Consider the following 20,906-nt stretch of genomic DNA (forward strand, 5'->3'; position numbering starts at 1 on the left):
GGCGCGCGACACTGTTTGCAGCGTCGCTCATCATGCCCAATGGTGGGTATGATTTGCCACGCACAAGGGTAGCCTAATCTCAGTCTGTGAAGATTGACTTCGGCTCGCCTTGATATTTTGGGAGAGAGTATCAGCGACTCATAGCCTGTGGCGTCTGAGTACCAGCTGGCCGAGCGGGAGGTTTTCGCTTCCTCTTTATGTCGCTGCAGGGCACCGACCTGCCCTTAGCAGTTCTCGGCTAGGATGCACCACAAGATTACTCAAGGGTTTTTTCCTGCCTTCCTCCGCTAGCCTGTCAGCTACATCGTTCTCTTTAATACCAACATGGCTTGGAATCCAGTTGATGATAATGCGTCTACCCTGATCCAGGATTCTCTGAGCAATGGTAAGAATCGTGGTCAGAAGATAAACGTTATCAAGGGGCGTGCTTTGCTGCAGGCTGTCAATGGCGGCCCTAGAGTCTGTATGTGTGACAACATGCCCGTCCGTCTGGGCTGCATGGGCTAGGGCTCCCATAAAAGCGACTGCCTCTGCTTGGAGCGAGGAGGCATTGTCGGACACCTGCATAGCTTGTGCTATGTCCCTTGCTGCAAAACTGGCGCCTGCAGTGTGGGAAATGGGGTCTACAGAACCATCCGTGAAGTAGGTTTTACTACCCGGTGGAGTGATTTCTGCAATGTTCCTCTCCGCCTCAGCCTTCAAAAGAGACGGAGAGTACTGAGTCTTTCTCCTTGACAGGTTCATGACAGAATACTCTATCAAGGATCTTGCCCACGACGGGGCTGTGGCATCGTTAGGGTGGGGGAGATCCATGCCCTTAACCAACAGTGTCTCCTTGAGCTCAAAGCGTATCAACACCCTGGCTGTATGAGACAACCAGGAGTTGTTGGCAAAGAGTTCACGGTTTTGTGGAAGCCGACGCTGCACTTTTTAACTTAGCTGCGAGTCCGGTGGGGACTGTAGGACTTTGGCAAGAAACTGAGCTGCCATCTGATCGATCTGGATGTCCAGAGGGAAGAGGATAGCCTCCAAGAGGAGGTTGGTAACCTTAGCCCATACAGGAGCACCCAAAATGATCCTGGCGGCATCGTTTTGCATAACGTCAAGCCCTTTCCTTAGTCCAGGCTTGACCGTAATCAGGGCGACAGAGGCATAGTCCACGATGGGACGGACAGCGTGCACATAGAAGGATCTTAGTACACGGTGCCCAACCCCTAAGCGCTGCCCTGACAGAGCTCTCATGACAGAGAGTCTTGCCTTGGTCCGTTCTAGGAGGTATTGAATCTCCGAGCGGAAGGTAAGGTTACTATCAACCCATACACCCAGGTATTGGAAGACGTGAACCCACTCTAGCTCTAACCCTTGGACTCGTAGCCTTTGGTCTCGGACACCCTGTTTCAGCACCATTGCCTTCGATTTGGCTGCTGAGATCTTAAGCCCGACTCTGCGGCATTCCTCAGACATTAGATCCAGACAACGCTGGGTCTTTCTGATTAGGTTCTCATTCTGCCTCCCAGTGGAGATAATTGCCAGATCATCTGCATATGAGATGATCTTGCATCCCGCTGGGAGTGGGTAATCAAACCTCTGATGCCTTCATTAGAGAGCAACACAAAGGGATGATATCCCGAGAAGCGAACAGTGTCTCCTGTTAGAGTCTCCTGGAGCATGATAGTGTCACTGTTCCGAGATCGCACGATTGCATGGAGAAGGGCATTCCTCCGGGAAAAGCTGTTGATATTCCACTGCAGTATGCTTAGATTAGGAGCCATTGTGCTAATCTGAGTCCATTAAGTCTGCCTCGTCAATGATGTCGACATAATCGGTCTCAGTGTCCGACGCCCCAGTGTGGGTAACGTCAGACATTTTGGAGTCTGACAACTCCTTGGTGAGTTCCTCACTGATTGTGATTTCCTCACTGGACTCGTCACTGTCGTCAGGACAGGTTGAGCCATTAGAAGGGCTGGGTCTCCTGGGAGGTGGAGAACCCCTGGTCGCCTTGACCTTCACTCTGGATGGTCATGGCTTCCTCACCCTTTGGGGTTTGGGTTCAGGCTCTGCCAGTGTGGTCTTGGCCGTGGGTTGGGTGGGGAGACAAGTCTCACCCTGGGGATTTGTGGGGAGAGGAGTCTTGCCCTGAGTTGGATTGAGTGTAGAGACCTTGGGCCTTACATCCCTTTCCTTCAGGGCAGCGACAGTCTGGGTCATTGCCGTCACGGCGACCTTGACTGCCTTCTCTGTCTCTTCACTGGTCCTTCCCAATGCTGTCGCAACTGCTGTGACAACTGCCGTCAGCAGGAGCGTCAAGTCATTCTCTGTAAACAGAGTTTGACTCTCCGCTCTTGGGGTGGCCTTTGGTGTGTTCCCAGACCCCTTCCGGGTCTGTTTCCGTCTTGGAACACCCACCAGGGCCGGAAACTCCTTTATGTTGGAGTTGTCCGGTGGTGGTTTTGTTTTGGGTGGTGCTTCCTTCCTCTTAGGAGGGGGGGGAGCCCTTACCCCTTTGTTCTGCCCCCAGACATAAGTGCCTGGAGGGGCAGGAACAAAGTCTGGCCATATTGCAACGACCTCTTGTCACCGAAGAGCCTCTTCTTTCCTGACGGAACATCCGAGGCTCCAGGCGTGGTGCTTTTTGTGGCAGTCGGGATACTTGGCAGTAGTGTCCCGCTTGCCATCTTTGTGTGCTTTGAGGCACACCTCCGTGCTGTGTGCCTGACTACAGACACCACACTTTGGCTTTGCAGAGCAAGTGGCCTGGTGGTGTCCGTACTTCTGGCACATGAAGCAGTGGAGTGGGTCTGGGACATATGTCCTGAGGTTGCAGGAGCCCCAATTGCCAAGGTCCAAGGACGCAACTGGGGCTCCCTTCAAGGTGATCAGGACTTGCCTGGTTGGGTGCTTCCCTTTGGAAAGTCGGGAAGCTCCCACCACCTTGGGATGGGCGGTGATGACCTCAAGGTCATACATCAGAGGGAAGCCAAGAAGCAATATCTTGGACTTCCTCTCGTCAGAAGTCAGGGCCGCCAGACTCACCTTCCGCCCATCCAGGAGCTTGTCAGTCTCCTGGAGGAAGGTGAGGGTGGACTCAATATTTGTTCATATCATTAACATTCCAAAATGATACACTTAAAGTCAATTAGTGCTATCATTTTTCAATTCAGGTTGCAAAAAGTGAAGTGTAAACATCCTTTCTTTAAATTGAAGCTGCAGTGCAATTTGATGTTGCCATCATTTGATCGATTTTCTGCATCAGAATTTGAAGCAAATCTGTTTTCAAATTCATTTGTTGAGTCTTGTGTGGCCCATCGCTGTGTGCATGGAGCTGGAGCAGGAATTGCTATTGCAGCTGGCATTACAGATGGTGCTGTTGTTAGAGCTGTAACTGTAGTTGGTGTTGCTGCTGGAGGTGTTACTGCAGCTGATGCTGGTTCTACGATGGCAACTGAAGCTGCTTCTGAAGTTTGATTTTGTGTAGCCACATTTGTACTAAGTCTTGGAAACCATAGTTTTGAGGACGAAGAACTACTCGCTCTTTCCGGAAGTTGTATTTTCTGTCTTTCAGGTTTTGGGTACCGGTTGCCCCTCATACGTAATGGTTACCCTCTGTGCCACCATTCCACTCATTATGGCACGTTTAACATTTATGATTTTCTCATTAAGTTCTATAATTTCATTTCATTTCCATTTCCCTGGGGATGTTAAAAACAATTACATTGGCATATCGTCCTTTTCCGTTTTTTTTTTTCCCAGAACTTTTGCTGCTCGGTTATTTGTGTAAGAAGCTCCTCATTCTTACATATTATATATATTACATATTATATAGTTTGAGGTATTCTTTTTAGCTATGAGGATCCATTCTTATAGTTATTTCTATAAAGGCATCAGATTGCTGCTTCGTTGGTCAGTCATTGTTGGTCAGTCATTGTATGGGTAACAAATGCTTCTCCAATGTCCATTTCTATCAACACCGAAAATCTACCTTATAAGCTGCACAGCTGAAGCCATGGTCAGTCAACAGATACTGGCGTGTTTATGTGAGAGAGAGTGTGTTAGAGATATATTCTAATATTTGGCCTTTTAGTCTTTACTGTTATAAGTAAACATTTTATTGGGCTTTCCTTAGGGAAATTATTTTCATGTGTGACATTTCAATAAAACCAGGTGGGCAGCGACGGTTGCATGATGTTGACTTCCATTACAAATTTCCACTACTATCTTCTCAAGCCAGGAGAGACATGAACATTAAAAGTGCATGGAATCTTACTTTCGAATTTGAAGGAAAGATGGACGAGTTGCAGATCAAGCATAGATACCATTGCTTTTGGCACCCAGGAAGTGGAGGAACCACTTTCAAACCAAAATGAACTTAGAAGATCAACACTTAAAGTATATGTTAAGATACATTTTTATTTTCATTACACGAAGCGAATTTAAACAACTCACTGGAGATTATCTTTATAAGTACCAGTATAATACTTTACATAAATCAAACAGAATTTGAATCTACCTCTGGTCGCAAACAATAACTGAATCAAACAGTTGTCACAAACAAGTGAATAATCAGGTGTCACATGTAATAATTATATCAAAAGTTGTCGTAAATAGTGACTGAATTAAACCGTTGTCAATATAGCAGCTGAATTATACAACTCTCACAAATAGTATTAGTATGTTATATTGTTCTCAAGTAATCTGAACACAATATTCCATCAATGCCACGATTATCATGGCGTCTATCGAATTCATTCAACTCGTGTACTTCCAGTTAACAGCAGCGGACTTTGGGAAGGGTTCTAGAAACGTGGACTGAGGGGACTCTAGGGGATCGCGAACCGCTCATGCCCTCGTTGGTTTGAGGTCTAGAGGTTCCCAGGCCGATTCTCAGGCCGTTTCGGCAAAGAGTCCTCTGACCTTATACGGACATCGGCGCACACTAGTTTACCTCTTAGTTATTTTTAATCAATGGAGCTATTTTTATAAACCCTCTTCATGTGGAATATGAGACAACTTTTATGGTTGCTATTAATTTAGCGCAATGGTACAACACACGCCTGAGCTTCCACTTCCTTTTCATCTTGAGCATGATGTCTTCTCGATGCATGCCTTCTCCTGCCATGCCCCCCCCCCCCCCCACGGAAAGTTACCAGATCACAGTGGCTTACAGTGGAAAGCAGTGAATTGCTGAAGAGCATGCATATGTCTAAGACAAGGGGAACAAGCAATTAACAGAGAATGACATGAACAAAATCGCCAACATGCAGCAAGATACAACAGCTAATAAGCAAGAGATTTGAAGACACTGAAAAAGAAGCTCGATAACGGAATCATGGTTGGGCTGTAGTTCATGGCGTTGCATTGAAGTTCAAGATAGTATAAACTTTATCAAGAGGTGATGGTTATGTTGATTTGTAAATAATGTATATATTCCTGACGTGTATGACTCATAGAATCAATTTTGTAGACTATCTTCACCTTCTTCTCAACTTATTTACACTCCATTTTTTCTTTGAATCGAACATATATAAATTATAATCGCTGTGTTCAACTTGTACCGACTGAACGATCGCTTCGGTGGAAAGAACCGTAGACCCGGAGCCGAGTCAAGCTCAGTCGGTCCTAGACCATTGGAATGAAGTCCACTCGGAATAGATTATACAGGCCAGGAGGGTAACCTAGGGGCCAGCCTAGTCTATGGAGTCACGGCCCCCTCTGTCTTCTGTAAAAGCAAAAATGACATCCAATAGACCTACCGGAGACTCCATGGATGTATCGGGTGTTTCAAACTACCGGTTGGCAGTATTCGTCTGTATTTATCTTCAAAGGCAAGGTCAAATAACAAGTTGAAGGTTTACTGGAGTTGCGTATCCATTATACTCTGTGACTGCAGGCATCACATTTTCTTCTTCCAGGTGTTTAATAACATTAAAACATGACTCTATGGCGGTGATGATGATACTATTCATAATTATTATTTATTTCATTATCCTAAAGATAGCTGTCATCTAATTTTAATCGCATTTCCTAATAATACCATCACTGTTGTTATTTTCATATAACTCGAAAGATTGACTGTAGTTAACAGCAGTATAAAAACAACAACAATGGGTCATTAATAAGCACTAATGATAGTGGGTGAGTATTGGCAGTAATAGTGCAGAAGGGAAGTAATAGCGGCAGTAATAACAGCACGAGGATGAGTAACAGTTTAAATAGCAGCCTTACAGAAGTGACAGTAGCATTAGCATTAATAACAAGACCAGTCTTTTTTTCTTTGGCAATCACTCGAAATGATGACATAGCAGTCCACATGAAAGTGCCTGGCGTCTGAGAATATCTTCAAGGTTCACTACAGTTAGCAGGCTTCTGGAAATGCATCTGAAACCTTATAAACTCGTAGATAACCGCTTTAGTGAGCTTCTGCAGCATATTCTCTTGATTTGTTTTTGCGAAATGCATCAATTTAATTAAAATATAGTGAAATAATACTCTTGGTGTCCACACATACACACACACGCTCTCTCTCCTCTCTCCTCTCTCCTCTCTCCTCCCCCTCTCTCTCTCTCTCTCTCTCTCTCTCTCTCTCTCTCTCTCTCTCTCTCTCTCTCTCTCTCTCTCTCTCTCTCTCTCTCTCTCTCTCTCTCTCTCTCTCTCTCTCTCTCTCTCTCTCTCTCTCTCTCTCTCTCTCTCTCTCTCACACTCACTCACTCACACAAGTCTCTCTCCCTCTTTCTCTCTCCCTCACTCCACCCCCCCCCCCACACACACACACACAGTCTCTCTCTCTCTCTCTCTCTCTCTCTCTATATATATATATATATATATATATATATATATATATATATATATATATATATATATATATATATATATATATATAAAATATATATATATAATATATATATAGATATATATATATATAAATATATATATATATAATATATATATATATATATATATATATATATATGTGTGTGTGTGTGTGTGTGTGTGTGTATGTATGTATGTGTACGTGAGTGTGTGTGTGTGTGTGCGCGCGCGTGTGTGTGTGTGCGCGTGTGTGTGTGTGTGTGTGTGCCTGTGTGTGTGTGTGTGTGTGTGTAAAGATAGATAGATATTATAGCAGAGGTGAGGATCTGGATGATTACGAATCTAGGTTGATGAAATTAGAAATCTGACTGTAATTTAGGCCAACCTAAGCTAATTCCTATCTTATCAAATTGGAATTCCAAATTAGCTAACTTCCACCAGCGGAGCAAACAAAAGGGCTGTCACCAAGTATGGCATAAGTGTGATAAGTGACACCCACGCAAAAGGCACATGCTCATAGTATATTGCATATCTCACAAGCAAAAAAAAAACACTCATACACGCACCCAGAAGTCGCAAACGTTAACAGGATATGTGTGACAACTGTGAGGCCCTTGATGGTACAAGTTCGGTGCAGTTTGATATGAAACTCGAAACTGAACGAACTTGAATATATTTCCAATTCGCCATGAGCTGGAAACCCCTTACGCCGGGCCTATGCAATATTGCATCGGGAACGTCACACTGGTGCGTCGCCCCGTCATCGGGCATTTAACCGTGTCACACGGGTGTGACGCACCGTCATCAAGTGATCATAGAATTAGGGTTATTTGTTTTCTCCGGGTATATTTCTTTGCTAGTTTTCGGTTTATAGGTCAGGCCAGTATTCACCTTAGAATTCCACTGAACATATTATATTTACTCTCCAGGTATATTTCTATGCTAGTTTTCCATTTCTAGGTTAGCATTCACCTTAGAATTCCACTGCACACCATTTACAATTATTGTACAGTTCTTAGACATGATTATGTTTACTACTTTGATAAAAGTAAGAGATGTTCTGTGGATCTTGTGATGTCGGAGAAGTGAAGGGTAACATCCCACCATAATTCAGGATGTGAGGTATTGCTTGTGCATATAAGGGGTAGTTACAGATCTACAGTAAAACACACACACACGCACACATATGTATATATATATATATATATATATATATATATATATATATATATATATATATATATACATAAATATATATATACCTATATATACATAAATATATATACCTATATATACATATATACATATATATATATATATATATATATATTATTGAAATGGGTTACTCTGCTTGGTTTGTTTAACTCACAAATAACTGGATGGAACAGAGAAACTAGCGATTAGCTGCTCGAGCTTTATTAGGTGAGCAAACACGATACAGCTCGGCTAGATAAAAGATACAATTGAATATGGTGAGGGAAAAACAGTGAAGACGAGCGAAGAACTTAGATTTCGGCCGGCCCTACTCCATCGAAGGAGCAAAGCCGATAATCTCGCTGAGGTTACTAGGTCTCCCTGCAAGGGCATCTACGGGTGAATTCATGTCTTGGGAGACGGATTTACGTGAGCTTAGCCTGTCTTGAGCCAAAGTAGTTACAGAGGATACGGAGGACATGTGCTTATATCTGCAGTATGGCGTGGGTGTGATGAATTTGGCCGCCATCTTGAAACAGGGACATGCTAGAGTAGATATTTTTTCCTGTGTGCACACACGTACACTCTCACACACACATATATGTATGTGTGTATATGTATGTAAATATATACACACATGTGAAGGTAGCCATTCCATGTTGCTACACCCAATATGTTAAAGGTACATGTTACTAGATAGATTTACTACACGTCACATAGGTTAAAGTTGGCGATTATGTATGAAACAAATTATCACATCACTATTAATGTATTAAAAGTTATGATATATGTCACTATATACAAGTACACACGAGGGACAATATATACACGATAGATAAACGCTACGACCAACAAGGAATACTAAAGAAATATGAAAGATATATATATCAATGAATACGAAGATAATAACACGTGACAATAAAGCAGTATATTGAAAGTACTTCAAGTAAAGGCTAGATATCAAGTCTACCTGTCTGTCAAGGACATAGAGTCCCTGAGATTCTATGTCCTCAGTCGAGGGAGTTAAAGTGAGTGTATGAGTATGATTATTCTATCTATATAATATATATATACATGATACAATATATATACAATGATACACAATACAATTCATGACATGTTGCCAATTAAAGGTTAACGGGTCATTCTCGTGGAGCGGAGCTTGGTCTATCGCCGATTGGTCGGGATAGAGGTGACAGTCGAATGGACCGCCTCCCGAGCGGAATTCCGGCGGGGGAGGCCCGAAACCTTCTGAAGGTCGAAGTTCGGGCGATACAACTAGAGTGGCGTTTTACCTGATCCCTTCTATGAAGCTGAAATGGGAGGCCAGCTAAATACTGAGGTCACATATCACTGAGGTGAGAGATGGTCTAAATTATATGAGGTACCTGCAGCTGGGCAAGCAATTACTATTTATATGTTTATTAAGTTATTGATAAAATAAGCTACCTTCGTATATATATATATATATATATATATATATATATATATATATATATATATATATAAATGTATATATATATATATATAAAATATATATATATATATATATATATATATATATATATATATATATATAAATATATATATATATAAATGTATATATATATAAATGTATATATATATATAAATGTATTCATATATAAATATATATATATATAAATGTATATATATATATATATAAACACTGCCACAAAATGAAAGGAAGTGGCAGTGTTTTTATTAATTCTATTTTATGCACGTTACTGTGTTTTTTGTGATTCATATATATATATATATATATATATATATATATATATGTATATATATATATATATATATATATATATATATATATATATATATATATATCTATATATATATATTCAGTTGGTACCAGAACAGAGTGGACGTGCTGATATGTTGCTCTCAAAAAATCTCCAAGTTTCTCACCCCTGCCTGTATTGAGGCTGAAAGGGAATAGACATAGATTAATACAGTGTAAAAGGAACTAAATAATTAAAAGATAACAGTGATTACAAAATAGGAGAGATATTGATCAAGAAACAACTGGAAAATAATCAAAGGAAAGAATTCAAATTGAAATCCAAAAAAATTATTCCATAAATTACAATGGTTATTCTTAATACAATTATAATTTGTTGCAAATATAAGTGGTATACAATACATTTGTTTGATAAGATGTCATAACTGACAATTTAGGAAATGTTCTTGTAATTTTGATTTGAATTTATTGAGGTTAGTGATGTCTTTAACATTATGAGGTAGTAGGTTCCAGGTCAGGGGTCTACATATTAGCATTTGCCGTGTCCCTATTTCTGTGTGTGATCTCTTGACATAGAGAGAATTTACTTGTGTTCGAACACCTGATGTGTTCCCTACAGTTTGTAAGGGCAAGATTCATTGTGGATAATTCCCATGAATGATTTTATGAATGAAAACACATGTATCATAGCTGCATTTGGATTGGATTTTTAACCATTTTAGTTTAAGAATATGTGGGGTGATGTGATCGAACTTACTGACATTACCCATTGTAACGCTTGCAACAAAGTTTTGTAGTCTTTGTGCTTTCTGCATTAGGGTTTTGTTACTTGAGCCCCAAACAGTTAAGCAATAATTAATGATGCTCAGAGCTAGAGCTTGTACAGCCGTGATTCTTGTTTCTGTAGGGATTTGATATATCTTGATATGATCAAGATATATCACTGTTCCCATTACCTTCCTATGCATGTTATCAACATGGGCTTTAAGTGTCATATATGTCGAAGTGTTCTCCTATATTTTTTACTGAAGTGCTTGGTTTGATTCAGCAGCCTTCGAATTCTATGGTTGTGTCTATGGGAATGTTAGCTAAATTTTGCCGACTACCTATGAAGACACATTGTGTTTTTTGTGGATTTTTTTAAGGCCATTAATGTCAAAATATCGTTTTGCTTGAACAAAAGCGTGTTGAGTGTTTCTTATCAATGCATGTAAGTTATTCACTGAGTCACTATGGAGAAATTGATAACCATCGGCGTATTGTATTAGATGGCAGTTATGGACTATGGTTGATAAATCATTAATGGAAATTGTGAATAAGATCGGGCCTAATATAGATCCTTGTGGAACACTGAAATAGACTGGTTGTTGTGATGATATATTCTCAAAAAATTTTACCGATTGGGTTCTTGTACTTAGCTATCAAATCAATGGGTATCACTTCTATGGGTTTTTTATTTGTTATGAAGAATTTTGTGGTTGACGCTGTCAAAAGCTTTAGAAAGATCGCACAAAGTGAGCAAATTTCCCATATTGTTGTCCATGTTATTATATATTTGATCATTAATTTGTAACAACGCCTTCAGTGGGTAGTGTATTTCTAAAGCCATGTTGAGTTTTAGATAGTAAGTTATTGGTCTCCAGGACTGTTTTTCCAGGAACCTTAGATTGTATTGGGAGAATTTTAATGGGGCGGTAATTATTCATGTCATCTAAATCCCCAGACTAGAAAATTGATGTTACAATTCCATGTCTCCAAAGCGACGGGAAACACCAGTAACTAGAGAGGTGTTAATGATTATCGTTATATAAAAAGCGATTACGGGTATCGTATCCTTAAGCGTACAGCAATTCCGTCTGCTCCCACCGCATTTGTTTCGCGGAGTTGTTTTATTACTAATATAATAGTTTCCACGTCTACTGGTTGTGGTCTGAAAACATCAGTTATGAAAGAAAGATGGTAGAATGCATTAACGCATTTAATATAGAAATACAAATATCGGGTTCGAGTCCCGGTCAGAGGGAGGTAAAATTTGCATATCAGTTATGAACCTTGCCCGATCTGTGTTTTGATGTAATGTGGAGGCAATTGTTTGTTCAGAAGTTAGTTTTCCAATCTGTGCAAAGAAGTTATTAAAATGGTCAGTGTTATGTGTAGAATTTGTGTTATTATCTGTGTGTTGTTTGTTAGACACTAATGTTTTAACAATTTTCCATGTTTTACAAGAGTTGTTTTTATGTTCAGCGAATTTATTTATGAAATAATTAGTCTTTGCCGATTGAATTAATGATTTAACATTTATCTTTTTTACTTTATAAATTGCCCGAAGGCTCAAATCTGTTTCCTTTGAGCGCTTGTTGGGAATTATTTCTATCAGCAATGGCTCTCTTGATGTCATTTATCCATGGAGCATGATGACGTCTGACGGTTCTTGTCACATAAAGAGCAGAGGCATCTATGCTGATTATCACTTCCGTAAGGATGTTTACCTGGGTATCTGCATTGTCTGTCAATAAAACATCTAATAGAGTTAGTTCTTTAGATATGATTAGGTCGCATAATGACTGAGGGTCATAGTGATTAAAGTCACGAAAAGTTTTTGTAACCGGTAGTCGCTTTGATTTCTTTATATTTAATGTCATCGTAATAAGTTCATGATCATCAACATATTCGTTATTATTGCCTCTAATATAGGCGAGTTGTTTTCTGTGATCCTTGTAGGTTTATTAATCACTTGTTGTAATTTATTTTTCTTGATTAACTTAGCATTTGGTTTACTTAAATCATCATTTAAATCACCTAAGATAAAAAGTGATTTCTTTTTTAAGGACATTTCTCTAAAGACTTCTTCAAGATATTCAAAAGATTCAGATTTTGCATGGGAATGCTTATTGACGGCGCCAATAATGAAGGAAGGAAGCATGTTGCTTTGTACAGTACCCCAGATATCTTCTACGACAGCATTATTAACTGTTATAGTTGATATATTAAGGGTATCCCTTACAAACATGCATATTCCTCCTCCTCGCCCTGCATCACATCGATAAACATGATAATTTGGAATTTTGATAAAGTTACTTATCATTTCCTGGTGGAGCTTTTTTCACTAACACAGAGTATGTCTACATTTCTCTCCTTTACTAACAATACAATTTCTTCAAAATGACCGAGGAGAGATTGTGCGTTTATATATTCTACTTTTAAGATGTTCTACGATCAAAGGAAAGAGAGGAGGTCAAATGCTGGGTCAGCTCTTCGTCGGACACCGTGGCCCAGTTACCTTCAAGGTGACCTTGAACAGACACAAACAATCCTAAGGATTTGATTACCTCATGTTCAGACCAAGGAGAAGTGAAAGAAACTCAAGAATAAAAATATGTTTTAAATACAATGTAAAAAAAATGTATGTCAACCTTGTGCTAGAAAATAAAGTCATAAATGTGAAAATGTTTATTTAAGCATTTGAAAAGAAATCTTAATCTTAACCATGAGTCCACGGGAAATTCAAAGTATTATAATACTTGGAGGCTTTAATGTCCCCTTTATTGATTGGGAAATAAAGAAATTCAAAATTGGAGTAAAAGCCACTAGAGATGAGAAAGAAGAAGCTAAAATGCTATTAGGTTTTGAAGATTTTTTACCTCAACCAAATAATCAAAATCCCTACAAGCGAGGAAAATCTACTTGACCTTGTTTTCGTTTGCATAGGAAAGGATATAAGCAACATATCAATCTATACAGCTCAGCAGACCACAATATCGTTGAAATAACATGAAATAAATTAGAAATTCAGAAAGATAGTGAAAAACAAATAGACCAAGTAGAAATTAGTTTAAAATCTTTGAACTTGAAAAAAAAAAAATCACATGATAAGTCACTGAAAGATATTGTAGTTCTACTAACACCAGATGATATGATGAAGAGCTTATATGCTTGCAAGGATTTTTGCAAAAGATTTGTGCGCCAGAAAAAAAATGAAATAAGAATATTATACCAAGAGATCGTAATGTACTATTGAGAAACAAGAAGAATAGAACAAAGAAACTGAATATAATAGCAGATCATGTCAAATAAGAAAGACTTAAAGCTGAAATTAAAGAAATGGAAGACAAATTAGATAAATCGATATGTAACCCAAAAATTGTTGAAAAAGCGAGCAGTAAGAGCAATAAAGAACAATGTAGAATACTTTTTTGTTTATGCAAACAACAAATTAAAAGAAAGATCAGAAATTGGGCCTCGAGAATAATGGTGCTTTGGTAAATGATTGAAAGGAAATGGCCGAAATACTCAAAATTCAATATGAACAAGTTCTTAGTATTACTAAAAGAGAAAAAATAATATCAGATCCTGAATAACATTTCAAAAATATTAACAAAATGAATGTTTTACGGATATAACTTTCAATGAAAGATATCCTTGAGGCTATCAAATATATTGAAACAAATTCAGCAGCTGGACCAGATGAAATTCCAGCAATCTTAAAAAGAAAACTGCAAAGAAACCATAACAAAAGCATTGGTAACCCTTTGGAGGAAATCCTTGGACATCAGGTTTATCCCTGCTATAGTGAAGGAAGGTAACATAATTCCTATATATATAAAGGTGGAAACAAAGATCAAGCAAAACATTATAGACCAGTGGCATTAACATCTGACATAATAAAAATGTCCAATATTTAGAACAAGAAAACAAGATGAATCATGGACATTAATGTTTTCGTAGTGGTAGATCCTGTTTATCCCAAATCTAACGCACTGCGAATACATAATAAGGGATCCGACTGAAAATAGAGTTGATGTGATTTCGCAGAAGCTTTCGACAAAGTAGATTACGGAACTTTGATACCTAGAATTAAGGACCTTGGAATCAGTGGAAACATGGGAAAATGGATACAAAATTTCCTAACAAAACGCAGGCAAAATGTACAGAAAAGTAGTTTTCTCCAATAAATCAACGTGTTAAGTGCGGGTCACAGGTGTCGGTTCTGGATCTCTGTTGTTCTTAATTATGGTTTGTGACATTAGCAAGGGAATTAAACCTTCAAGAGTGTCGCGGGGTATAAGGCTCCGTAGCCATAATATACTATAGCTAGTGGGTTCCTGTCAAATTAATTTCTATGAATTGGTAGCGTGTAGAAATCAATTGACACCCCTGGATTAGTTTTTAGTAAATAAATAAGCTGCCATATGAAAAAAAAAAAGGAAACCGTGAAAAACAAATCTTAATGAATATTCTTCAGTATTGTATAAAGTAAAATATATGAAGACTGGTTCATATTTATAATTAAAAATAAAGAATCATGTCCGGCTCCTATGAAAAACAAATATCGTCAGGAAACAGAACTTAACTTGTATTATTATGGTGATGTGACGCTTCGATGGGCTGAGTCTTCCATTGGCCGGCTAATTTTTAAAAAATCACACAGGAGGATAGCGAAACAGCGTTGTCTGGCTGAGAATGGATCTATTTCCCGCTCAACGCGGCTTATATTTATAACTTTCGTGACGTCATAAGCCACGTCGAACATCGATTAATAAAGATAAAATATATACATAAATGCAAAAGAAAAGCCACAAAATTCATACAAAATCATCATCAGGAGACAGTAAAACTGAGAAAATTATTCATTCACACTGTAATAAACTGAGAGAAATTAAAACAGTAAAATAATGCGTAAAATTGATATTTCTTAAAACAAAAAACAAAGCCACTGTAGGTGTGGAAAAATAACTAAAAATTAAGGTAAAAATTAATGACAATAAAAAATGGCATAACAGGTTAAAGAACTCAAAGATGAAGCGTGAACAAATATATTTGTAAATGAATCGCAGACGAAAGTATGGAGTGAAAGGGCAAACTCAAACAAATGCGAATAAAACAAACGAAGCATAAAAACAAATAAAAGGCAGACAAAAAGAAGATAAGGTAGCAGCCGAAGATCGTACAGCAAGGCGAAACGCGCGAGACGACGGGAGATGACCGGGAGATGACTGGGAGATGTGAGGCTGCGGGATGCCACCTTACAAGAGTAACATCAATTGCAGACGATACAAGGAAAAGTACATCAATAAATTTATTAGATATGGAAGACAAGCTAAATGAGGATCTAAATACCATTTGTAATTGGACAAAGAAAAACAATATGAAATTCAATGCTGATAAATTAAAAATAATAAGGTATAATCCAACTGGAAATCTGAGACCAAGGTCATATTTGGCTGAGGGAATAGAGATTAAGGAGAAAAAATAGTAAAAGATATAGGACTTTATATGAACAATGACATAAACTTCAGTCACCATATAGAGCAAACAGTCAGAAAAGGAAACATTATGAGTGGATGGGTGATGAGGCTTTTATTACAAGGGATCCGGAACACCTTCTACCGCTATTCTCATTACAAAGACGGAGAGAAAGATACGTTGTCATGGTAGATTATGGAAGATGGATGGAAGATTATTGAAAATCTAGCACCAAATCCAAGAGATGTAGAGGAAGGGGGAATTAAAATAAGACATTCCCCCAAGCAGGGAAGAACATGTTACTGTACTGGGATAAGTGTATCAACATCTCTGTTAAGAAAAATGCAGAATCAAAGGATCCTAATAAATGGACCAAGGGTATTTAATAGTGTGCCGAAAAAATATTATAAATCTAACCAAGTGCACTGTAGAAATGTTTAAAAGAAATTTATGAAATACTTCGTCATTAGAATTCTAACGGTTCCTCTTTGCTTTCGTAATGAATACATTCTTAGATTTATGACATGAGTGTGAGAGGCGTGCACTTAACTTAAGCCGTTGGCGTTAATCGTACCTGTTAATCAGGTGTAAGGCTCGTTTCATAATATCTTTTATGCACTTATGTTTGTCTGATAATGTTCAATAAAAAACTTCTGGATTTTGTTCACTTGATATTCTAATACAGTTTATGATAATTATTAATCCGGAGTTTAGATAATGCACTGAAAAGACACAGCAAGACAACCTCACGATGTAACAGGGGAAAAACGTATGAATGAACATTTTGATGATTATCCACATATTTGGATATAGCCCTCGAAAACGAGTTCAACCATTTGCATCCACTAAATTAGCTGGCTAATTGAATGCGTGCATTGTTGTCTTCGTCCAGTGAAGACATGCCGTTGTCAAACATATGAGGGACTGATGAATCAAAAATGTTTTAACTCTATATTTGAATACGCAAAATTTGAAATATATTTCGGCCACAAAAATATAAATTATCTTAATGTAAACGAAAAATATCTATACTTTTGTATACGACATATTGCAACAAATTCAGTTGCTGGATCAGTTGAAATTCCAGCAATCTTTAAAAAGACTAAAAACTACAGACCACTATTATCTCATATGATAAGATTATTCGAAATAACAGTCACAAGAAATGTCCAGATGGATGGAATGATACATGCACGGAAGATCATTGAAAAATTGGCACTAAATCAAAGAGAAGCAGAAGGGACATCACCTCAGACAAGATAAAACATATTATCGTGTTTGGATAAGTGTTCAAGCATTCCTGCCAAGCAAAATACAGAATCGAAGTCTCTTGATTAATGGGCCAAAATTGTCTAAGAGCGAAGCGAAAAGTAATTGAAACACAAACCAGTTCACTGTGGAAGTATTTAAAAGAAAATAAGATGACTGGCCAAATTCAGTGCCGGACGAACAACCAACGAATGGGAGTGAAAGAAACCCGAATCATCCCTCATCAAGTTCTATTCCTTTCAACTGACAAATCGCAGGCGGTCTCCCTGCCATGGACCACGGACGGGACTCATGCCAGAAGTTAAACCAAGTAAGACAAGAAATAAGCAAAGCATGATATATAGGCGTTCTAACCATATATCACAAAATTGAAACATTTGCTACGGTTTATGAGGCGGTAGCTCAGGCCGCTTCAAATTCTGGGGCTATGACGGTTTTCTTGTACTACTAAAGCAGTGCTTTATGGGCGAAACAAGAGAGCACCCTGAATTTTATGGACAAATTCCTGTATGATAATAGAAACGTTTCAGAAAAATGTATAGAATAAGTGAAATAATAAAAAAGATAGGTGTATTGTCTATTTGTCAGATTTGTGAAAGGAGTAGTTGTTCAGAAAATAATTACAATCCGTCATATAAAAATGGACTTGTGCACATGTTCAGAGCTGGCTCCGTAGCTTTGCAAAGAACAAGTTTGTAATAGTTGAATATTCTTGTATTATTATTATTACTATTACTATTCTTATCATCATTATTATTTTCAGTTATTGTTTGTTATCCTTATCATGATCATAGTCATTATTTTTATTATAGTATCATTATTGTTATTGTTATCATTATTATCATTATCATAGTTATAATTATCATCATCATTATTATTATTACTAAAACTCTTACTAGTACTATTACACCACTATCATCATTAATTGTTTGTGATAATACTTTTAAGATTATCAGTTTTATCAACAAAAGTTTTTTTTTATCAACAGAAGTTGTTATTAATAAAGCATATTAGCTTTTACTCTGGCTATTAGTAATGTTGTTGATGATGTAACGATTATTAGGACCTTTTGGTAATTATAAGAATCGTTTTAGGGATTACCACGCCCATCAATACCTTGACTTTATCGTAAAAACACAATCATTACTATTTAATTGACCCTAGACATCATATAATTTCCGTTATTGTAATTATATTTATCACTCATTATCATTATTACTGTCAATAGGACCGTGTGATAACGTAGACCATTACTGCCTTCTTGAACCTTTTTTTCACCGTGCCAAAACATGTTTTCTATATATTTTTTCCATAGTTGGACACGCCTGGCATGCTGTCTTAAAACTCTCGACTGTTTACACGGTTAGAATGCCTTATCATTTCGAAAAGTGTGTGTGTGAAACTGGGATAATGAATGTGGTTACTCAGGTACTGCTCTATAAGGATAACATGAATTCAAAGATTTGTATTTGTCTGATTTCCAATCTTGTTCTGCTTTTCCATCTTCCATGTCTAGATAAAGTACGGTATTATGTTTCATTTATATAACATATTGTATTTATATGACAGTTATTGTAGTTTCTTTAAGGAGCTGGTCATATATACAGTAGGTACCCTTCGAATAGAATAACACACATTTTCTGTAACGCATGAATCACTCTAGTTCGCTTGTGTATAGAAGCGGAAACTATTACAATTGCGATACGAATTTGAAAATTGAGAAACTATGTATTGACAATAAATTGCATGTGCGTGCGTGTTTGCGTTTGTGCGATAATATTTGTGCATGTAATGCGTTCACACACCGTAGTTCTTTCATTACATATTCTAAGTCTTTTTCCATAGCACCTAAAATGCACCACATTAGCTCCTTTTTACTTTTTACTTTTCTCTTTATTCATCTTTTTACTTTTCACTCTTCCTTTTACTTTTTACTTTTGACTCTTTTTAATTTTTGCCTCTTCTTTTTACTTTTTACTCTGCCTCTTACATTTTATTTTTCTCTTTACTCTTCTTTTTACCTTTTAATTTTCTTTTTACTCTTTGCTCCTCCTTTTGTTTTTTACTTTTATTTTTACGCTTCCCTTTTTCATTTTATTCTTCTTTTTACTCTTTACTCTTCCTTTTGCTTGTTACTCTTCTTTTTACTTATTATTCTTCTTTTTACTTCTTACTTTTATTCTTCTTTTTACTTCTTACTTTTATTCTTCTTTTTACTTCTTACTTTTATTCTTTTTTATACTTCTTACTTTTATTCTTCTTTTTACTTCTTACTTTTATTTTACATTTCACTCTACCTTTTACTTTTTACTCTTCTTTTTAATTCTTACTTTTCTCTTTACTCTTATATTTACGTTTTATTCCTCTCACTTTTTACTTCTTATTCTTTTTACTTTTGACTCTTTACTTTTTTATTTTTTACTCTTTTTACTTTTATTCTCCCTTTTACTTTTGACTCTTCTTTTTACTTGTTACTCTACTTTTTATTTTTTACTGTTCTTTTTACTTTTTTCTTTTCTTTTTGCTTTTAGAATCTCCTTTATACTTTTCACTCTTCTTTTTACTTTTCACTTTCTTTACATCTGACTCTTCTTTTTACTTTTTACTCTCCTTTTTACTTTTGACTATTCTTTTCACTTCTTACTCTTGTTTTTACTTTTTTACTCTTTTTTTACAGGATATATTGGTTCGTGAAGTGTTCTGATACCACGCACCGACGATTTACAGCAGGCATACACTATAAATGTGTACACCATTATTATTACACAATGACTCGTGAATGGGATAACAATGTGGCTAATCGCAATGGCACTTCACTGCTGAATGAAAACGGGCTGTGCAGCACTGCGGAAACGCGGCCTCGTGACAGTGTAAACATCTTGTGTGTCGTTCGTCTCAAGTGTTCTAGGTCGAAGCGTTTGGTAGTTTAATGGGGCTGGCACATTATCGACAGGGGTTATGTCAACACTACTGGTCATATTGTTAATACTTGTTCATAGTGTGTTTCAGGTGATTACAGGGAGTAAGTTTGGCCAAGATAACTGGACGGGACCATTTAGTCTGGAGTTATCCTTTTAGTTGGAGTTTAGTGAAATTTGGTTGTGAACGACTTCAAAAACTGCTAACATGGCATGCTGCAGGATAAAGCATTTTTATCATCGTTATTATTATTACTTTGCAATTGTGCTCACTCACAATAGGTATATTACATACAAAGAAAGCCAGTCTGATAGACAATTCAAAAAGACACAAACTATATGGTGGGTTAAAATAACGGCCATAGCCTAAGACAACTATTGCCACTGACCAAAAGCTAAGCCTACGACCTGATGTCTCCAAAGGTCATCATCGGCAGGTCAAGTACAGTTTCTGACGTGTGAAGACTACACTTCTCAACTTGATCTAAATTGAGTTAGACCGTCAAGATCCTCCTTAACTCCATCTCAACAACTTTTCTCTTCCCAGCTCACGCTAGGGCGGGCTTTGTGACTTGTAATTACATGAATCTGCACTCTACTTTTAGTGAGCATGTCCTTCTCTGTTCATCCTCCAGACAAAATAGGTCTTTGTGACCAATGTGAACATACTATGTTAGGACAATTAAGGTTAAGCGAAAATATGTTGTTTA

This window comes from Penaeus japonicus, unplaced genomic scaffold (assembly GCF_977035675.1).
Source record: "Penaeus japonicus unplaced genomic scaffold, GWHDUDI00000001_assembly GWHDUDI00000012, whole genome shotgun sequence".
Taxonomy (NCBI): domain Eukaryota; kingdom Metazoa; phylum Arthropoda; class Malacostraca; order Decapoda; family Penaeidae; genus Penaeus; species Penaeus japonicus.